At 36.1% G+C, this 12,311-nt stretch overlaps 1 protein-coding gene across 2 annotated transcripts in view; it reads left to right on the plus strand.

The window, feature by feature from the left end:
- Positions 1–12,311, plus strand: part of EYA3 (EYA transcriptional coactivator and phosphatase 3) — a 95,806-nt gene that overhangs the window by 396 nt on the left and 83,099 nt on the right. The gene's annotated exons all lie outside the window — the stretch shown is intronic.

Below are 12,311 nucleotides of genomic sequence, written 5' to 3' on the forward strand. Positions count from 1 at the left end.
GTTACAAGCTCGGTTTCTTGCCTTTTGCCTCAGCGCTTCCCTCACCACTGCCTCTCGCTTTTCCCCGGCACTCACGTTATCACCTCCCTGGTATCTCGCCGTTCTTTCCCGTAGCAGGACGGCCCACCCCCTCATTGTGCTTCGCCTCCTCCACTGCGAAACTGAGCCTGTCTTTCTGGGGTCCTAGGTCCCGTCCCCCAGCTTCCATCACCTTCGACCCCTGTCCCTTCCTGGGACTAGGAGGTGACATTTGTGCTTCGCCTGGGGTTCTCCCGCCTTTTCTTAGCTAGAGGAGAGCTTAGCCAAAGCCCCAATCTGCGCCGATTTATCCGTCCTGTGTGAAGTTTTGCCTTGAGGCGTTGGGTTAGACTCCACTCTGGTAGCTTCCGTGGTTAGGGAACAACAAAGGCGTTCCCAGTTCTTTGCTGGAGCACAGTTTGGGGGGCTCTCTCTGGAGAGGGCTAACAGGTGGCAGGCACTCGGAACTGCTAGAGATTGGGCTTGTGTGGTCTTGTTAACCGACAGGCCGTGAGGGCGTCCTGTCATTTTTGTATTCTCTGTCCCATAAGAATGGATGTGCACAGCTGAGGCAAAAATGCGGATATTCTTGGGACGATCACCTTTGTTTTCTGCATGGGCCTTACTTACAGGACAGTTGCTATGACAGAGGACAGAGTTTCTTGGGAGATTTTTAGCCCCAGATTTATAAGCTTTTTGCCAAAAATTTTAGTGTTACTGAAATGTTTTCTGCTAAAGAGTGCACTATAGTAATTTCAAAGTGTATTTTCTTTACTTGATCTCAGTGTGCATATGTATCTTTATCCTTACCTCTTACAAATTGTTTCGTCATTTTTACTGTATTGACAATTTTTCTATTTTTCCCGTTTCTTCGTAAGCCAGACATTACACTACATTATTACTTCGACTATTATTCTTTTATTTTTTCTTTACTGTTTTCACCTTAGTCTTTTTTTTTTTTTTTTTTTTGGTAAAGATTTATTTATTTATTTGAGAGAGAGGAAGCAGGAGCAGGAGGGGCAGAGGGAGAGGGGGAGAGAGAATCTCAAGCAGACTCCCCGCTGAGATGGAAGCCTGATGCCACTGTATCTCATGACCCTGAGATCACGACCTGAGCCCAAACCAAGAGTCCTGACATTTAACTGACTATGCCACTCAGGCACCCCTCCACCTTAGTCTTAAAACCATCTTTTTCTCATTTGAGACTTAGGTTTCTCTTAAATTTCTTACATTTCTCTGATGGCTCTTGGTCATCTCTAAGATGAAGAGATTGGACTTAATAGTATTAGTGTCCTGTTTCTCAAATTTTGTGATCTGAGGTATATTTTGAGACCCAGGGTTAGATAATTTTTATTTTTGTTTTACCAATGTTTATGGTGGTGTCTAGCATTTGATTGCGAGTGTTTTTGTGTGAGCAGCTTCTGAAATATAAATTGTGCTCTGAAACTTAGTACTTAAGTGAACAGAGTAAATACAGCTTTTAGTGTCTGCTTCACTTTTGACTGGTGAGTTACAGAAAAGTTTCTCTCATTATATGATACATATACATACGCAAGCATAGCATAGACCTTGGCTCATTCCAGAATTGAGCTGCTCCCTTCAGCTATTTTTAGCAAAGGACTTTGGAGCTTGGCCATATTAGTCCTAGAAGCCACAGAGAAGGACCCTTCTGGTTGGGTTTCAGGCCTTATCTAACTGCTGAAGGAAGAAGACCTTTTGAAAGCTCCTTACCCTTACCTCTTCCCCAGCACCTATACTGGAAACTAGCTTCTGTTCAACCTGGTCTCATCATTTTGCATCCTTAAAAACTAACCCCAGTGAGTATGGGCTAATTCTCTCCATTTGCTTACCTCCAGGTTTATGTACTTAAAAGATTTTTTTTAGCCATGGGAACTCCATAGACTTATATTTGGATTGATGCAAGTCCCTTTTTCAACCTTTTTCATTTCTGAACTTTCTATTTCTTGAGCATGTCTAAGTCTAAACCTAGATGGATTTCTACAGTTTACAGCTGGAGGAAACCATTGAGCTCAAACTTACCCCTTCATTTTACAAGTAAGGAAATCAAGACTTAAAGAATTGGATTTTTCCAAGGTCAGTTTTTACAAATAAAGAAGTTTTGTGCATGCACTCAGAAGTGGGTTTTAGTTCTCTCGAAGTTGTAGATCAGAGAGCACAATATAGTATTTAGTGGTTCATTTCAATACATTTGTGAGGAATGAGTTTTAGGATAAGAAATTTATGACAGATATTTAAATTCAAGCTGAAGTCATTTCACCTTCAAAGATGGACTCTAGAAAGAAATTGTGTTGTGCAGAAGTAGAAGTCGAAAAGTCTTAGGGAATCTCTCTTTTCTTCTAAAATCACTTTAGCTTATTATGATATAAATGCTGCGTAAAAGCCTTAAATGAAATGAACATCCTCCTCATTGGAACAGTTGTGTTCGTGCTCCTGATCTTCCTACCCAGCATTAATACTTTCTAATTACCGAAAAGCCTGCACGTCTTACCTAGCTTACAAACAAACAAACAAACAAACAAACAGTCACTAGAGACAGCTTAGTTAGTGTATGTTTGTAATGCTCGGGAGAGGAATCGCTGTCGGTTTTCTATATAGTTTGGCAGTTGTAGCTTGTAACCCTGAGGGCTTAATTTAAAATAAATGTCTGCATATTAGTTTATGCCTACCAGGCTTTCTGTTTTTATTTGGTTTAATTATTTTTGAATGTTATTTTTTTTGTCATTTTATTTGCTACCGTGCTTTGTTTTACATGGTTTAATTTTTATTCTTGAACCCTGAAATATATATTAAGGAAAATGCAGCTTTAAAAATTCAAGAAACAAAGTACACCTCTTCCATGTTCTTATCATTTGTACTTCGCAGTGTGATGGTTTCTGTGATCTGCCTAAGCCACTTCATAACTTCAGTGTTTTTGTTTTCCTTTCGGATAAAAGGCTGATAGAACTTGTCTAAAAGACTTTTGTGTTCTGTATATAACAGCAGGATATCTTAACTTATGTGTATTTTAAATGGAGGAAGAATAGTTTGAAATAGTTAACGTAGACTAGTTTAACATAGAAATGGTTCAAAATATATTTAAGAATATTAGGAATAGTTTATTCTTCTCATACATTCATTTATATCAAGGGGTTAATTATTTGGAGTAAATAACTTTGGAATAAAGTTGAAAATAGGTGGACTTTCTATCTGCTAATTAACTTAAAAATGCAGGTGCATGTTCTTATACAGAATATATGGCTTAAGCTGTGAATATGTTTTATTGATAGAGAACATAGCAGATAATGGAACAGCAACCACACCATCATCTTGATATTTTTATTTGGTCCCACCAACCTAAGTCTTAGGGTATCTATTTATTAAATTAAAAATAATGAGAGTATCTTTGTTATTTATAGTATATTTAAAAACAGTTATTAGCAATATGGACTTCATAAGATTTATCTTTACTGTTTTCTCCTTTTAAATATGTAGCAGTATTTTATCTTTTTTTTTTTTTAAGTAATCTCTACGCACAACATGCGGCTGGAATTCATGACCCAGAGATCAAGAGTTGCATACTCTACCGACTGAGCCAGCCAGGCACCCCTGTATTAGTATTTTAAATCAAAATAGGAAATGTGTAAATAGTGCTAACCTTTCAACATCCATTGAAATCATAAAACTCATGATTAAAAACTTTTTAACAGGGGCGCCTGGGTGGCTCAGTCGTTAAGCGTCTGCCTTTGGCTCAGGGCGTGATCCCGGCATTCTGGGATCAAGCCCCACATCAGGCTCCTCCGCTGGGAGCCTGCCGCTTCCTCTCCCACTCCCGCAGCTTGTGTTCCCTCTCTCGCTGGCTGTCTCTTTCGCTGTCAAATAAATAATTAATTTAAAAAAAAAACCTTTTTAACAGAGTGAATAGAGGGAACATACCTCCACATAATAAAGACCATAAATGACAAACCCATCAAAAACATAGTCAACAGTGAAATACTGAAAGCTTTTTTTCTAAAATCAGGAACAAGACAAAGATGCCCATTCTCAACACATTTATTCGACATAGTATTGGAAGTCCTAGCCACAGCAATTAGGCAGAAAAAGAAAAAGAAAATGTATCCAAATTGGTAAGGAATAAGTTAAACTGTTACTATTTGCAGGTGACCTAATTCTACATGTAGAAAACCTAAAGTCTCCACAAAAAACTTAGAATTAATGAATTCAGTAAATTTGGAAGATAAAATGCCAAGATACAAAAATCTGTTGCATTTCTACACAATAATAACTGTAGAAAGAGAAATTAAGAAAACAATCCCATTTACAGTGGCATCAAAAAGAATAAAATGTCTAGGAATAAATTTAATCAAGGTGGTGAAAGACCTATACACAGAAAACTATAAGACTGATTTATTTTTTTTTTAAGATTTTATTTATTTATTTGACAGAGAGCCAGGGAGAGAGGGAACATAAGCAGGGGGAGTGGGAGAGGAAGAAGCAGGCTCCCAGCGGAGGAGCCTGATGCGGGGCTCGATCCCAGAAGTCTGGGATCACGCCCTGAGCTGAAGGCAGGCGCTTAACGACTGAGCCATCCAGGCGCCCCTAAGACATTGATTTAAAGATTGAAGATGAGGGCGGCCGGGTGGCTCAGTCGGTTAAGCGTCTGCCTTGGCTCAGGTCATGATTGGGACTGAGTCCCTGCTTGGTGGGGAGCCTCCTTCTCCCTCTGCCCCTCCCCGCTGCTTGTGCTCTCTGTCTCTCTCTCACCAGGTCTCATGCTCTCTCTCTCTCTCTCAAATAAATAAATAAAATCTTTTAAAAAAATTGAAGACGACACAAATAAACAGAGTCCATTCTCATATATAGGAAGAACTAATATTATTACAATGTCCATACTACTCAAAGCAATCTACAGAATCGATGCAATTCCTTTCAAAATTCCAATGGCATTTTTCACAGAACAGAAACAAATAACTAACATTTGGGTGGAAAATTTTTAAAAAGAAAAGAAAGAAAAATTTAAAAAATAGTGGTGACTTACTGTAAGTTAAGAGATTCCCCCCCCCCTCAGTGCTTAATGTCTTAAAGATCTTACTACAGATTGTGTTGGATGCACTTCAACTTATTAGCTTGGTTAATATTTGTACTAGGTAGATTTGCTTTTATTTGCCTAAGAAAATAATTAGCAGTAATCTTTGTGATATATTTCTTTTAGCAAATTTATTTTGGGTGCCTACTATGTAGTTTTAATAATACATACATAGGCTGTTCGTGTGAACTAGGTAACATTATCTAAGGCTGACATTTACACTTAAATCCTGAATTTGGTTTTCTTTGTACATATTTGAATTAAACTATAAGATTTAATATAAACATCACCAGGGGGTAGCCAAAAAAAAAAAAAAAAGGCAGCAGCAGCAGACAACATAATTAGAATCAAAATAAGCCTTAATCCTAAGAAAGTGCCCCTTCTTAGCAGTGACAATGGTATATTGATTTTTTTAATAATAATATTTTTTATTATATTATGTTAGTCACCATACAGTACATCCCCAGCTTTTGATGTAAAGTTCCATGATTCATTACTTGTGTATAACACCCAGTGCACCATGCAATACGTGCCCTCCTTACGACCCATCACCAGCCTATCCCATTCCCCCACCCCCCTGTATATTGATTTTTTCAAGCTAGATTTTATGATTTTCTGTTTTCAAAATACTTTGATTTTTCATCATTAATTGAGTTTAAGGTTCTTGTGTTAATTTGCATCACAGGTTAATATAAAATCATGTTCTTTATAGGTACAATTAAATAAATTTCATTTGGGAAGCTTCACAACTTAACTGTAAAAAGGTAATGATAAAACAATAAACATAAAAGCACCTTTAGATAGCTTTTACTATGTGCCAGAAACTATTCTGAGTGGTTTACATATATTAACTCTTTAATCTTTACAACCGTGTGAAGTAAGTACTGTTCTTATCTCCGTTTTTACAAAGGAGGAAGCCAAGGCAGAGAAGTTACATAACTTGCCCAAAGTAACAAAGCTAGTTAGCCAGAGAGCTGGATTTGAACTTGGTCTTTCTGGCTTCAGAGTTCGTGACCTTTTTGTACAGCGTTCTACGGTTTAGTGATTTCTTCCTTTATAGGTTCAGGTTAAAAATCCCAATTTGTTTGAAACACAAAAGAATACTACTTTTGGCTGGGAACCTTAGAGAGGGGTTTTACGTGGTCTTTTTATCAATGCTGGCTTAAGACAGATTGCAAACCCTGTACTACCTATGTTGCTTAGATGGCAAAAATCATGTATTATGAAAGGAAAACAGGACCAGATCTTTCCCTCTTAAAAAAATTATCTTGTAGAAGTTGGTTACTTTTGAGGTTTTGGAGAAAAGGCAGTATATTTCATAAAATGCATTCTATATTACTAACATGTCTTACTTCTAGATTGTAATATTTTTCCTTTCTTTGATCTGCAAAGTATTAAACAAATTTCTGTAATAGTCTCAGACTCTGAAATCTTAATGTCCCCAATATGAATTTAACAACTTTGAAATATGAAACAAAACTAAAACTGAAATTTCTGACTTACCTGTATCTCATTTTCAGATTTGGAAATTTGTGCAAAATTAAGTGTTTTTCGTTTTACTTAGAAAAGAGGAAGAGAACTTTCAAAAATCAATTTCTTTGTAATTGAAAAATGCAAATAGTAATTTAGAATATTATTAATCATATTAATATTATTCTTTTGTTCTTTTATTATTCCCAAATATAAAAATTCTTGTTGCATCTCTAAAGGAAGAAGATGATTTTATATCAGTCGAGGTGATAGTTTAATTTAAGAGTCTGGGACTGAGATATGAGAAGTGATTTTTTTGAGTATTTTAAAAACAATTGAGAATTATGGGATCTGGTTAACCGAAAAAAAACCTGCAGTTATTTTTTATTTCTGGTAAGAAGTGACACTTGTTTAGGGATACTACTTATTTTATTTCTTATATATTAACTCTGTTTATTAATTCAGACATTAATTAAATACACCATTTTTCACAGTAGCTTTTGTTTTGATTTTTTTCTTTTTGGTGGGAAAATACTGTTATGGAGCTGAAAAGTCTAAGCTTTGCTATGATGATTTACTTATTGGTATTTAGAATGTTCTTTATTTTGGTTTAAATGTTTAATTTTTGTTTCAGCAAGGTTTTTTTTATGTGGGTTTGATAATCAGTTTATCTTCTAAAATTTCAATAGTTTTTTTTCACCTGAAATTTAATAATGTAGCAATTACTGAATTTAGGAAAATTGTTTATTGCTATCAGCACTGTTACTATGGGAATAAATTAGAATGATTAGCTCTTAGGTGGAATTGAACTTTATTCTTTAGTTTCCATAGTAGTTGAAAAAGATTTAGGTCAGATTCACCTGTTGTTCCTCCTTTTCTCAAAATAAGAGGGAATTTTAATTTAGCACAATGATGTTAATTTTTTCCCATTAGATTGATACAATAGTTTCACTCTCTTTTTATTGACAGCATAATGTGTATATGATTTGGCTTTTAGAAAATTTCAGAATTTAGAGAACATTTTAGGATAAAAAATAGTATATACATTTCTTATTAAAAAAAAATGTTCCAGAAATCAGTGTGTTATTAATTCACTGAATGTTTCAAATCTGCTTTTCCTTTTTACCAAATCTTTGCTGTAGGTTCGGAATCGGTGATTAGATAACACTGTTGAGTAAGAGTTCTTGAGAGTGAGAATGAGAGCTTTTGCAAAGTGAAGAAGCCATCTCTAATATTGGCGTGGCATTTAATAACTAGATGAACTGAAAGTCTTTGCTTTATCTCATTTCTGTGTATCTCCTGTTAGTATATATTTATTTAGTGTCGGTGCCTTACATTCTGTGAAATTGTTGTTTATTTGAAGTAATTCTGTTAAACTATTAATTCTTATGCAGATGGTTTCCTTTTCCTTTTTTGTTCTTTTTCAGAGGGTTGCCTTTAGAAAACTGTAATTTAGAGAACCACCAAAACTCTGAATGTTATTTCCTGTGTAGTTTGAAGTGGGTATTTTCCTCCTTTTCTCTGGCCAGTTTTTTATATTCTGGTAAAGTGGCTTGCAAATTTTTTTGATTGTCACCCACTGTAAGATGCAATTTTTCATTGTTACCCAGTGCTTACATATGTACATTATCCAGTACTTGTGCATATTAATGTTTAAAATTGAAACAGGAGTTTTGTGAAACAGTATTATCTTTACTACTGGTGATGAATTGTAATATTTTTTATTCTATTTTGTTTTATTGCATTTCTTTCAAAACTGTTGGTCTCCACTAAGTTAATAAGATAATATATTAATGCGTTTTACCTGCAGTTTGGAAAATTCTAATGACTGCTAGATTTTTTCCAATATTATCTTTTTGGAATTGAAAATGTTTGGGTTTGTTAGTTTTTTTTTCCCCTCTGAAATGTATCTTGATTCTGTTAAGCTTTTAATCTAAATAACTATGCAGAACAGTTGAAAGAGGGAGACCCTATTGCCGTGATTGTCATTGCTGTCATCTCTGTTCTTTACCATGTCTAGGCACATTATTTTTAAAACTGCCATAATACATAATCAGGAGGTTGAAAACACTCGGTCACATGCAGAGCTTCTATTGTTAGAATCCTTTGCTTGGTTCCAAATAATAGTCAAAGTTTAAGTCGATGAAGTTACTTTTCACAAACTTTGCTTCTGCTCTTGGCAGCTAGTCAAAAGGTTGGTTGCAAAGCTGCTTTATTCTACTTTCTTCTGGTCCCAGTCCAGTCTTTGTAAAGCAAAAAAGAGAACTGAGGAGTGAAGCAGTTTGCTTCTGTGTAGATGACCAGGTGAAAGTAGCATGGCTGAAGAGTGGACCACATGTATGTAATGTATGTATTGTCTCGACTCCTTTTCTGTAATCACAGGGGGGAAAAGATAGATATCAACAGTTCTAGCATATTGTAGCCATTAGAGTGAGGCAGGGTCAGCAGCATACTCCAGTTTTTTATCACTACCACCTCCTAACACTTAATGAGCACTTAATATGTTCCAGGCACTATTCACAGTTCACTTGGGGCGCCTGGGCAGTGCAGTTGGTTAAGCATCCAACTCTTGGTTTCAGCTCAGGCTGTGATCTCAGGGTCGTGAGATGGAGCCCTCTGTGGGGCTCCACGCTCCGCGAGGAGTCTGCTGGAGATTCTCTCTCCCTCTCCCTCTGCCCCTTCCACTTGTGCTCATGCGCTCTCTCTCAAAATAAACAAATAAATCTTTAAAAAATAATAAAGCACTTCACTTTATTCACTCATTCACTTGGGAGGCCTGGGAAAATGAGAATGAGGGGATAAAGAAGAAAATTTGCCTCAGTATTTTTTTTAAAGATTTTTTTATTTATTAATAGCTAGAGAGAGAGTGCACAAGCATGGGGAGTGGCAAGCAGAGGGAAAGGGAGAAGCAGTCTCCCTGCAGAGCAGGGGGAGCCCGATGTGGAACTCAATTCCAGGACCCCGGGATCATGACCTGAGCCAAAGGCAGTCTCTTAGCCAACTGAGCCACCCAGGCGCCCGTGCCTCAGTATTATTATCTGGCTTGTGACTGTGGCTACTTATGAGTGTAGCATGGCATAGCATGCATTTTTAGCTTGGTCAGCTTTCTAAAGTCATCAGTACTGCTGTGATGTTCCATATTGAATGGCACATAGCTGTGGTTTGAGACCTCAGGCTTTGAAGCTAGGCTGCCTGGGCTTGAATTCCAGGTTGGTGACTTACTAGGTAAATAACCCTGGCAAGTCACTCTCTGTACTTTAGTTTTCGCATCTGTAAAATGGTGATAATAATAAATAGTATCTATCATAGACTTATTGAGAGGATTAAATGAGTTATACATGTAAAGTACTTAGAACAGTGTCTGACCCATAAAAAACATTCCATAAATGTTAGCTATTAATAGCTCACAACTCACAGTTGGATCTCCTAAACGTATTTGTGACTATGATGAGTTCTGTGTATTTGCTAAGGAACAGGGTGTGATTGACATTCAATGTTTTATTGTCCAGGAGCTTGAACACAGCTTTCCTTGCAAAGGACTTATAGGGAAAGTTCTCCTGTAGGGTATTTGCAATCAAACAACTAGTTGCTGAATTGACTTTCACTCAAGACCAGATTTCTTTCCTGAATTTATCTTATGTCTAAGGTATTTATTTATTTTATTTTTCTTTAACAAATAGCTATGTCATGTTTACTCTGGTGCCAGGCACTATCCTGAGAGCTTCACAAATATTAACTCATTTAAATCTTATGACAAAGACACTATTATTCTCATTTTACGGATGAAGTAATTGAGGCACAAGAAAGTTAAATAACTAAACTCCCACGTCATTCATCAGTGTAGAGCTGGGATTTGAACTTAAGTAGTCTGGCTCCAGAGTTAATGCTTCAAGCTTGCCAAACCTGCCTCTTACAGAGGTGAATTATGTTGAAAAGAGTAAAGTAAAATAACAAGTGTTCAAACCTCAGTATTATTGTGAAACTAATACAACACTGTTAACTACATTGGAATTAAAATTTTAAAAATATGGAAACAAATTCACTGTTCCTAACTCTGTGCTGAAATGACAGCACTGAATTTTTGGCTGATGGATTCTCAAAGGAGTAAATAAGGTTAGAGAAATAAAACATTAATAAAAGAACTGAACCTAGATTTTATAGTTCTGACAGCTAAAGACATACATTTCAAAAGACTTAGTTCTGTTAATATAGTGTAAGGTAAATTTTATCTTAGTAATGGAGAGCTAACTGATGTATAAATGTGATATATATAGATTTATAGAATATGATACAAAGTTTTGACTTTCGAAGGTGGAGGAAGTAGGGTACAAGTTTTTCTATATAACTGGAAACAGCACATTTATAGGCTATTCATGTTGGAATAAACCATGTATCAGGCCATAGCACTTCCAGAGAAAATTGTGATTCTCTTAGAAATGTTAATTTCACAGATTAAAGGAGGATAAAGATAAAATTTTGGAGGCTTTGAGTTCCATGGAGTCTGGATCTCTACACATTAAATTCTTGAGCTTGTGACTGGACAAGTTACTAAAAACAAGGAGAGTTGGAAAGAATATAGTAGAATTGTAGGATTATTATTAAGCTCACTTTGACAAGTATAATTGAGATTAACTCATTCCTTCTCAATACTTTTTACTGTGGTTTTGGAATTTTTCTTGTAGAACAGATCTCCTTATTTTATCAGAAGGATGTGAGGAAAAGTTTTTGTAATTTTTATTAAAGATGGTTTTATAGACAACTTCAAAGGATGATTTTCCAAGAAATAATATTAGAAATTTTAAGAACAATTTTTCTTAGAGAATCTGTTCCTGATAAAGTACTTTTCCTATTAAGAATTTGGTATAGCCTAAATGTATTTTTTAAAAATTCTCAGTAAGTTCTGATCATATTCTGTTAAGTGTAAAGTTACTATAAATATTCCTACAGCTGACAATACCATGATATGTTGGTCAGTCATACCTCCCAAATAAAGTAACCAGAAGACTTCACCAACTTTACCACTGTCAGTTGGCCAGGCTGTTTATTTATGGAAGGAGTTCACCAGCATGGTAATGGCTTTTGTCTATCCACAGACAGTTCTGCAGGGAAGGTGTAGTTGGTTACAATTTTTTTTTCCCCCACAGAAATGTGATTTGTGCTGATGCCTGAATGGTGAGAGCTAAAAGGCTTTCTTAGGGTCCCTTGAAAGATAGTCTTCGGGTAGGTCAGCTGAGTGTAGGTCTGCTGGGTATTTGTGTCTACTTCAGCAGGACACTGGAGTACAAGGGACTCTGAGGAATATGTTAGGTATGTTAGATGTTTTTTAAAAGGTAATATATCGAGAAAAGTTACCATCAGTTAATGAGACTGGTGAATTTCTAAAAGATAAGAAACAGTAAGATTGGATCAGTAGAGACTAGGAGAAGAAATCACAGCTGAAAGTATATGTAGAAGTTTCAGAAATGTATCAGACTCCAGGTAAACAACTATGAAGAAATGAAGGGTGCCTGGAGCATAAATCAGTTTCCTGGCCCTTGCTCTTGATTTTGAGCATCTGGTGTTTGTCCCCTGGATAAAGCTGGAGAAATGTTTTCCAGACACATTGAACAGTCTGTTTGGGGAGGGCATGTATTTCCCTACGGTCTATTCTCCCCGTGATGTTTAGTGTATATTAATCAGATTATGTCATTCCTTTGCTTGAAGCACCCATTGCCTTCCCAAACTCCATATCATGTGTTAC

This window comes from Ursus americanus, chromosome 33 (genome assembly GCF_024610735.1).
Source record: "Ursus americanus isolate L20-20 chromosome 33, mUrsAme1.1.p, whole genome shotgun sequence".
Classification (NCBI taxonomy): domain Eukaryota; kingdom Metazoa; phylum Chordata; class Mammalia; order Carnivora; family Ursidae; genus Ursus; species Ursus americanus.